The following is a 10,379-nucleotide window of genomic DNA, read 5'->3' on the forward strand; positions in this document are numbered from 1 at the left end:
AACGGTAATGATGGTTGTTACAATGACTATTTCGAACCTATAAATAATTGCAGTTATACTCATTCAATTATTGGTATAGTTGTCAAGTCAATTTGAATATAGCTCAACTATTTAAATTAGATATGGATGGAATCATGACTCAATTACTTAAAGGTGGTTCTAACACTCACCTTTACAAGTTGAACTAAAAAAAATGGATGGAGTCATAACCTTAAGAAGTGTTTGGGACACTGAGTTAAGTGATGAAGTCTGAGTTAATATGTTAGAGTTATAAAATCTGTTTTTAGAGTGTAGAGTTATAAGATGAAATTTCTCGATAAATATGCAAACTTCAATTACTATTAAAATTGAGTTGTTCAACGCTGACTTATGAAGTTAGTAGGTGAAACACCCCTTAGAATTTCATTATACCAATTTTATAACTTCTTAGAACTCGTATTGTAATTCTAACAACTTCTATACTTCAGGAGTGATTTTTACAATTTTCTTTCGATGGATATTACGAGTTGACTCAAAGTGAGTGGGGAGCGGGAAATGAAGATGATTTTTTTTCTTTTTCTTTTTGGGAAAAAATGGAAATTATTTTTGTATATGTTTAATTGCCAACGTGGAATTAGGGTTCTTGCTTTTGCACCCGTCAAAGTGCGACTGTGGGGAGTGCCCTCCACCGTTGCTTTTTCGAGCTGTTCCATTTCGGTTGGTCGAGAATCACTCCTGTGGGCCCTCACCCATATCGGCCCTTTTTCCATCCTTCCCGGCCCATTTTGGGGCCCACAAGGCCCACTTACCGCCCATAAAAGTTCTCTCTTCCCAACTAAATAAGAATAATAAAATAAAACTTCTTTACAACCATTTCTTCTCTTTTCCCCTCATCTTTTTTTACCGCAAATTTCTAACTTTCTTTAACAATTAAGGATAGATATCCCAAATTACGACCCATTAAAGACCAAGAAAAGGAAAAAGAAAAAAAAAAAAAGTTATTACCGTCATTATCAGTTAAACCATGTTCGAATTTATTCACCATCCTTTATATTAGCTCTAACAAACATAGAAAATTTGTTAGGAGATGACGAGGATTCGATGTCGTGTTAGAAAAAACGTCAAACATCAATAAGATATTGTTACTGTTGTGTGTGATCAATTTAGTTAGGTGTGTTTGTATGTGTGTTGTAATTGTTGATTTTAGTAGGATTTTTTTTCAATGATTGTTAAAATAAATATATTCTCGATTAAATTATAAAATACGTATCTAGCATGAAACGGATGGTATTTTATATTTTTTTTTAACAAAAAAAATAACAAACTTTGAAAGATCTAATTAGTAATTGATATTGTGCATCAGACAATTTTTTTTTCCCACAATTAATGAGTTTAGACTTTCAAGATAAGACCGTTTACATTACATGGTATGAAAACAACTTGGTGAAGGTAAGTGGTAGGGGTGTTCATGGGTTGGATTGAAAGACTTTTTAGATCCAACCTAATTGTTCGGGTTATAAATTTCTTCAACCCAAATAACCCTTATTAAAAAATGAACCTAACCCAACCCAACCATGAAATATTTGGATTGGGTTGGTTTGGGTTAATCGAGTCATTTGTTTAAAATTTTGTTCTAAAAAAAAGCACAACATAAATATGTAAAAATCTTATTTAATTATTTTTATATATTGAATTAAAATTAACAACTCAATTTCAATTTATATAATAAAAAATTTCTTTTTAGGGTGCAAATAAACTACTTTTAAGAGTTGTTGAAAAATAAATTACTAAAAAAATATTGAAATTAAATAAAATTAAAATCAATATATGTACAAATAATTGTATTATATGTAATTAAAAAAATATTTTAAAGTTAAAATAAATTCAGGTTGGTTTGGGTTATATTAGGTAAACCCATGAACCAATCCAACTCATAAAATTTTTATTTATTTGAATCCAACTCGACTCAAATGAGTTGATAATCAATCCAAACCGTACGGATTGGTTTGGATTGATCGATTTTTTCGAGTGATTGAGTTTTTTGAACACCCTTAATAAGTGATATATATAAGGAAAAAATTATAAAACATGTTCTAAATCTAAAATTGAGTCTTTTTAGGGTAAAAATTAGTTACCCTGACCAAGCTAAAAGAAATTGAAATAGAATTCTTTTTATTAAAAAAAAAAAAAAAAAAAAATTGTCGGATGGTTTTAAGTTTTAACCAATGAAACCATATCTGAAGTGAGGTTGGCCGTATTCATCTCTTGAGCTCTCACATAAAAAGATTAGAAATGGATGGTGAGGATTTGATGTCATTTAGTGTGCGAGGAAGAAGAAAGTCAACATCAAGAAGAAGCGGACACCATTTCGCCCTAAATCGACGTGCGTAAATAAGGTGAAGAATTGGGCCCACGGTCTTACGTCAGCATCATGGATCCCACCACAAAAATTACATTAAAAATCACTTTTGATCATCAATTCTAGTCACTTTAATATGCATTAGTTTAATTTTTATATTTTACGAATTGTATCCATATAGAATACAAGAATAAAATGTAACGAATAAAAGTTTAAATAATAAATGATTGCTTAATGTTTTTCAGAAAAATGAAATAATAATAATAAAAAAGAAAGTGAAAAAAGCGGAATGTGGACGTTGATGAGTTGGTGTTGTCATATCGCCCTGGCCCACCATCGCATCAGTGCCACGTAATCAAGCCGCACAACACAGCTTGTCCTGACAGGGATTGGACTTTATTTTTCTCTCTTTTTCCTTTTTTAATTTTTCTAATGCTAGATATTTTATTCTATTCCCAAGTCCTCCTAATCTAACCCGACAAAATTGAATTTCTTCTACACAAAAACTAAGTTAAAAAAAAGGCTTAAATTTGTATTGCTTTAACTACAAATTCGTACACAATGAAATCACACGCAAAGACAACAGGAAATTGCACACTAGTGTGTGATGTTTGAACGTTTTCAAAACGAAAAAAAAATCTACACAAGTTTGAATTTAATTTCGTTGTTATTACATTTGTATGAGTATTAATCTAGGGGTTATGATCTCCTTCTCGTACCATATCAAAAGAGGTCAAATTGATTCTACATAGGTCTTTCTAGGCTGGAAGCATGTTAAGAATGCTACTGAGAAATGCTCACCCCTCTGTCTCCTTAACCATAGTCGAGATGAGATTTTGAGCTTTTAACACTTAATTATACTTTTTCATAGCATAATTTGAGTATGGTCAATTATGTTTGCTAGACTTATTCTAGTTGGTCCTTGACTCGTTTCACCTTAGTTATGTCCATATTTTCTTTCTCTAGGTTTTTTTTTTTTAGTTGTTTCTTAAATTTATATTTATCTATAACAAAACTAGTCTAAATCCCCACCTTTAAATTTGAAATGTTATTTTAGAAAATTATATTATTATTATTATTGTAAGAGAAAATTACTAGTGATGTTGAGGCATGTATAATTTTATAGTTGGTTGCAAGTGAGTGGTAAGCAAGTTCAAAATGTCGATAAGGAAGAAAATTTAGAAATTTCAATTTTACAGAATGTCAATCGATAAAGATGAACATTTTTAAAATTGCAAAACAAAAAATTCAAAAAAATTAATAAACAAATATCATACACTTTTTAAACGGGTTCAAATATAGAGATGTCCAAAAAAATCCATGAGATCGGGGCGGAGAATCTTCGAATACACGGGGAATGGGGGAGGGAGTGGAAAATTTATTTTTTCCCTTTTCAATTTGGGGCCAAGGATGGGAAATATATTCCCCGATCCCGACCCCGACCATGCCCCGTGTCCCCGTCCTGCACCGACTTTTGTATATAAATTATAAAATTATAATATATATATAATGTGTGTGTATATCAGTATTAATATTGTAGACTTTGTTAGGATGACTATGGTGTTTTTAATTATTTAAGTTTAATGCTTTATTACTTTAACTCTTTAGATGTTGTAATATTTAAGAGATGATGTTTTAATTTATAAAAATTATGAAAATTTAGTATTTTAATTATAATTTTTTAAATTGAATATGTATTATTGTTTTTATTACAAGAATTGATAATATATTTAAATGAAAATTGCATTGGATATGTTTAAGGAATGGTTAAAAATATATATTTAATTGAAATAAAAAATTGTTAGAAAAAATGATGGCGAGAAAATTTTGCCTGCGGGGAACTTGATCCTCGTAGGAAAATTCACAAGGAAGAAAAATGGAATAGGGGGCAGGGACGGGGACGGGAAGGGCTTCCCTGTCCCTGCCCTACCCCGTGGATATCTCTATTAAAATGTTTATTGTTTACATAATATTATATCTTATACATTTTTTTTTATAGGATTGATATGACAACTTAGAGGAATGAATAAGGTTTATTTAAAACTTATTAAATTTTTTTTACTAATGTGGATCTAATTAAAGGAATTTAACACATTTTTTGCTAATGAATACTTTAAACAAGAATCTTATGCAAATAAATTCACTTTCTATTAAACAAGAAATTAACCTTAGCACCTTATTTGATTTTGTAACAAGGTTGGCAAAATGAATATATGAAATTTAGAACTACAATACAAATAAATTAATATGAACAATTAATTTTAAAAAAATATTAATTTCAAACAATAAAATGTAACCACAATTTGAAAATAAATTTATCAAACTCAATTTGTAGCATTGGTTAAAATATTTTAGATTTTCGTTTTTCAATGCCAAAAGCTCTCAAAGGTCCACAAAACAACTTTCTGTGCTACCACAGGTTGACAAATTTCAAGTACCACGGCGATATATAATTTTTTTTAGGTACCAATAGCATTTAAAATTCATTAGCAACGTAAATAAATAATAAATTAATAAATCATTTAATAATATGCTAAATAATGAATATAGAGAGTTAGTACTATAATAGTACTAAATTTCGTTTTGGATATTTTTATGTTAAGCTTATATTAACTATATCTTATTCGTTTGAGTTCGATTGGAGTGATTCAAATTGCATTGAAATCGTTATTTCGAATTCTACGTAATGAACTTCTCAAAATGCTAAAATTATCCGTGAATAAGAGCATGTTTTTGTTATCTTTAATTAAATTAATTAATTTGATATTAGAAACCAAAACCAACATTTTATCATATAATAAAAATATGGTTATAATACCATTTTGTTCCCTATACTTTAGAACTTATTCAATTTTAATTCATATACTTTCAAATGTCTAATTTTAGTCTCTATACTTTCAATAGATCTTAAATTTAGTCCCTATTACTAGTTTATTTTGAATTTTTCATTTTTTTTATTACCATTTTCACTATAAAATTTGAAAACACATTTACACATTGTATTTATTTGCATAAACATTATTATCATTATTCAATCAATAAAAAATAATTTAAAGGAACTAAAATTAATTTTTACTTAAAAAGTAAAAAGACAAAAATTAGACAAAGTATGGAAAATGGAACAGATTTGAAGGTAGAAGGACAAAAAGAAAAATAGTATTTTAACCTAAAAATATTTATTCATCATAAACAAAAATTTAATGGCAATGGTGGTGAGTGAGGAGCAAGACGATATAGGTGAAATGATATTTGAAATTGAAAGGGTAATTTACGGAAATAGTAGTTTTTGGATTTTAGGGGGGAAAAAGGGGGAAAAAGCAAAGTTGGGGACTAAAAAAAGTAGCCAAAAATGTGTTTCTCACACACTGTGTATCCTGTTAAAATGTTTATATTGGGGAAAGTGGGGTCCACTTCCGTTCGTCCTTCAACGGACTTGACTCCAGTCTCCAATCCTCTACACACTCACACCTTATTTCTACCATTCCAAATCGCAGTTCCATACTCCCTCTCCCTTTCCTCTGGTCCACAGTGTGTTGTTTTGTTACCTCCATTAATTTACTTTCTCTCTTTCTCCACTTTCCATCTCTCTTCATCTTTCTTCTTCTGGTAATGTGACTCCCATCCCACCCCTTTCTCTCTGTTTCAGATTTAATGGCGTATATGTGTGCAGACAGTGGCAATCTAATGGCAATTGCTCAACAAGTCATCAACCAAAAACAACAGCAAGATCAACACCAACACCATCTTCTTTCTCCACTTACAACAACCCCCTTTTCTCTTCTTCCTTCCCCAGCTATGGCTTCTTCTTCTTCTTCTTCTTCTCCTAATTTCTCCTTTGGGATTTCTGCTTCTGCCTTCTCTGACCCTTTCCACGTCGCCGGACCTCCTGATTCTACCGACCCTTCTTTTCATTTCCCTAATTTAGACCACCCTTCTCCTGCTTTCCGATTCTTCCCTAATTTTGGCCCCGCCGGTGCAGACTTTGAATCTGATGAGTGGATGGATAGTTTAGTCGCCGGTGGAGATTCCTCCAATTTGCCGTCTGGTTGTGACGGTTATGCTGAGTTTGGTCTCTATGGTGCTGCGGATCCTTTTAATGCCTCTCCACCCTCTGAGTTCAACCCAGTTGTTCTTCCTGAAAGTTCGTCCAAGATGAATAGTGTTCCGCCTCCATGGCCGTCGTCTCCACCACTGGTGAAGGAGGATATAGTGACGAATCCACCGGTGGAGAGGCCGTTGAAGAATGATGTCGTTGAGGGCGAAGTCGAGTCGTCGTCGCCGCTTTTGAAAGTCTTGATTGATTGTGCGCGGCTCTGCGATTCTGAACCTAACCGAGCAGGGAAAACTCTTAATCGGATTAGTAAATCGTTACGAGAAGATGGGGATCCGATTGAACGAGTGGCGTTTTACTTCGGCGAGGCTCTTCGGGAGAGATTATCCTTGACGGCGATGAATAATTGCTTGAATACAAGTGAGAGCGATGCTAATTCTGAAGATTTCTTGCTGTCATACAAAGTTCTGAACGACGCCTGTCCTTACTCCAAGTTCGCGCATCTCACGGCTAACCAAGCAATTCTGGAAGCTACACAGAGAGCAAGTAAAATTCACATTGTCGACTTCGGAATCATTCAGGGCGTTCAATGGGCAGCGCTTCTGCAGGCTTTGGCCACACGAGCCACCGGAAAGCCTATCAGAGTTCGTATCTCCGGAATACCAGCGCCGTCGCTTGGAGATTCACCGGCAGCGTCTTTATACGCCACTGGCAACAGACTCTCCGAGTTCGCAAAGCTTCTAGAATTGAATTTTGAGTTCGAACCGATTCTAACGCCGATAGAGAACCTGAACGAATCCACCTTCAGCGTTCAATCAGACGAGGTATTGGCCGTGAATTTCATGCTTCAATTGTACAATCTCCTCGACGAGGATCCAGCTGGAGTTCATAATGCTCTTCGATTAGCAAAATCGTTGAGCCCTCAAATAGTGACTCTCGGCGAGTACGAGGCGAGTTTGAACCGGATCGGATTCTACAACAGATTCAAGAACGCATTGAAATTCTACTCCGCCATTTTCGAATCGCTGGAGCCAAACTTGCCTCGAGACTCGCCAGAAAGACTCCAGTTAGAAAAACTGTTACTCGGGCGTCGAATCGCCGGCGTGGTTGGAACCAAAGAAGATTCAAGAAGCAAAAGAAGATTACGCATGGAAGACAAAGAACAATGGAAGAATCTGATGGAAGGCTCCGGATTCGAACCTGTAGCCCTCAGCCACTACGCCATTAGTCAGGCGAATATACTTTTATGGAACTACAATTATAGTTCTCTCTACACTTTAATCGCATCGGCGCCGGAGTTTCTGTCTCTCGCATGGAACGACGTCCCTCTCTTAACTGTATCTTCCTGGCGTTGATCTTCCCTTCCATTTTTCTTCTTCTTCTTCACGTTGTTGGTGGGTAGTAAACAGTTTCAATCAGCCAGATCTTTTTCACTGGTATGGATGAAACCGAAAAACAGTAAATCAAACATCAAACATCAAATCTCGAAGCTCTTCTGTTCAAAATCTGAAAAAAAAGAAAAGAACAGAAAAGATATGATTGGCAGTTTAATATTTTATTTCAATCCTTAATTTGTGTTAGAGTGTATAATATCAAATGTAATACGTTTAGTTTAAATTATTTAAATATTATTTAGTCCGTATTTAAGTTTGTGAAGTAGCTCACTCCACAATTTATTTTTCTCTCTAAATATTTTTATGATATCAGAGCCAAATCTTGGACATCTGCATTCTTAGCTCCGGCGGTAACTGCCGGAAGTGGAACCTCTCCTCTCGCTTCTCACTCTCCACCAAAAATGGATCTAGGAATTCCCGGCGGACTCAACTGGCAAGCAAGATGACTCCAACTCCAACAAGGACAAGAAATTCGAGCCCGTGGCGCATCCGTCGCGTGTCGGCCGCAAACGGCGGAAGCAGAAGGGTTCAAACGCCGTTGCCGGCCACCACGTTCCCAACCAAGGACGTCACATCGAGATCTGTGAAAATCATTTATTCTTCATCTTCATATTGTTGTGGTTTTCAAACCTCATAAGCTCATTCTTCTTCTTCTTATAAAATCTTTCAAATGTCACCTTTAAAGATGGAGAAAAATCTCCCAAATCTTCTCTCAATGCTTCATTCTTGGCTTCCCCCTTCAAATCACTTCTTCATCATCACTTTCTTTGCCCTTTTCAAAGCTTGGAGAAAATCTGAGCCTCACTGCTCTTCCTCTGTTTAAGTCTTCATAATTATCGATATCTTCAAGCTCCAAATCGTCACCGCCACGTTTGCTTGCCGGGAAGTTGTATATGTAGTATTTATTTAATATTAATTGTAATATGTTTAGCTTATACTATTTAGTTTGATTTATTATTTTATATATAAAAGTCTATACGACCCATTTTAATTCTTGTATTTCAGTTTACTAAACAATCTCCACAATTTCTCCTTCTTAAATGTTTTCAATTTATCGCAATCAAAAGGATTAGTGAGTGGGGGCCAATATTGACCTGTCGAGAAACCCATTTTTGGGTTTCAGATTTGGTTCATTTTTTTGTCATTGCTTTTCCATTGGTATATTATATGTTAATTTGAATAATGTATGAAATTAGGGGAAGAAAATTGTATGTACCTAAGAGCTATGGGCCTTTTTTTTCCCTTCATTTATTTGATTATAAATATAGACTTGGATTGGATTTAGTTGAATGACTTTAGATCTAACCCAATTGTTCTACGACCATTATTAAAAAATGAATCCAACCCAATCAAACTATAAAATATTTGAATTGGATAGGGTTGATTTGGATTACTAAATTTATATTCTAAAAAAATAAAATGTTAATACGTAAAAAATTGATTTAATTATTTTTATATATTGAATTAATAATAAAACTCAATTTCAATTTATTTAGTGAAAATTTTCTTTTAAAGTGTTAAAAAAACTATTTCTAGGAGTTGTTTGAAAATAAATTATTTAAAAAAATTAAATAAAAGTAAAATAAATATGTATATATAATTATGTTATAAATAAAGAAAATAAAATTTTAAAGTTAATATTAAGTTTGAATTAGTTTGAGTTATTTTAGGTGAATCCATGAATCAATCTAATTCATAGAATTTTCATTTATTTGAATTCTTCCCAATCCAAATGAGTTGACAATTCAAAATATACAAATTGGGTTGGGTTAGGTTGTTTGATTTTTCTGAGCCATCGATTTTTTTTAACAGTCTAGTAGAGATTCGTGTATTTTTTTTTCCTTTTTCTAATTTGTGAGTAATAAACTAGACATTAGACAATGCTACTAAAAGATTCTTATACTATAGTACCTTTGGACTATTTATTGGTTCTGTACTTTATTCTAGCAGTGTTTGAAAAGCGAACAATCATTTTAAAATAAAATAAATTACATTCTTTTAAAATAGACTTTTTTTCAAAAAATAAAATTAGTGATCAAGAATGATGTCGAAATTTGGAATGATAATAAATTTTTAAGATGGGAATTGAACTCAAGCTTGTACCACAACATTTTTGTACTTGTTTGATGTTGAACTAGGCATTCTTCGCTCAAGTTAGTAATGAGTTTGTGAATGGTTTTGACAATATAAAATATGACATTTTAAGGTACATTTCTCTCATGTCTTTTTTCCGTTATTTATAGAGAGATTAATGGTTTGAATTGTCTATAAAAAAATATTTTTTCCAAGAATGCAATTTTTTTAATACACTTTTTCTAAAATTTGTATAAAATCTAAACACTTTCATGTTTGATTAGAACTTTATATACATAACTTGTTTTGATTTGTCATATGTCAAAAATCTTTACACTTAAGTCTAAATAAGATAAAGGACTATTAAATATTATGGCCTAATTTCATAAAGAAATAAATATATTTTGATTTTTTTTAGAAAGATATATATTTTGAAATTAATCGTACGTTATCTTGAAATTATTGATTTCTTTTACAAACTTGAAATTATTGAAGGTAAAACAAAACATTAATTTCATTTTTT

General features: G+C 32.5%; 1 pseudogene across 1 annotated transcript; it reads left to right on the forward strand.

Annotated features, from left to right (window-relative positions):
- Positions 1-5,764: 5,764 nt before the first annotated feature.
- LOC120081088 (SCARECROW-LIKE protein 7 pseudogene) lies at positions 5,765-8,782 on the forward strand (annotated as a pseudogene). The gene is made up of 2 exons (XR_016525368.1): positions 5,765-7,825; positions 8,097-8,782. The product of XR_016525368.1 is annotated as an SCARECROW-LIKE protein 7 pseudogene (transcript).
- Positions 8,783-10,379: the final 1,597 nt, after the last annotated feature.

Source organism: Benincasa hispida, chromosome 1 (genome assembly GCF_027475165.1).
Source record: "Benincasa hispida cultivar pf3 chromosome 1, pf3_genome.v1.1, whole genome shotgun sequence".
In the NCBI taxonomy this organism is placed as follows: domain Eukaryota; kingdom Viridiplantae; phylum Streptophyta; class Magnoliopsida; order Cucurbitales; family Cucurbitaceae; genus Benincasa; species Benincasa hispida.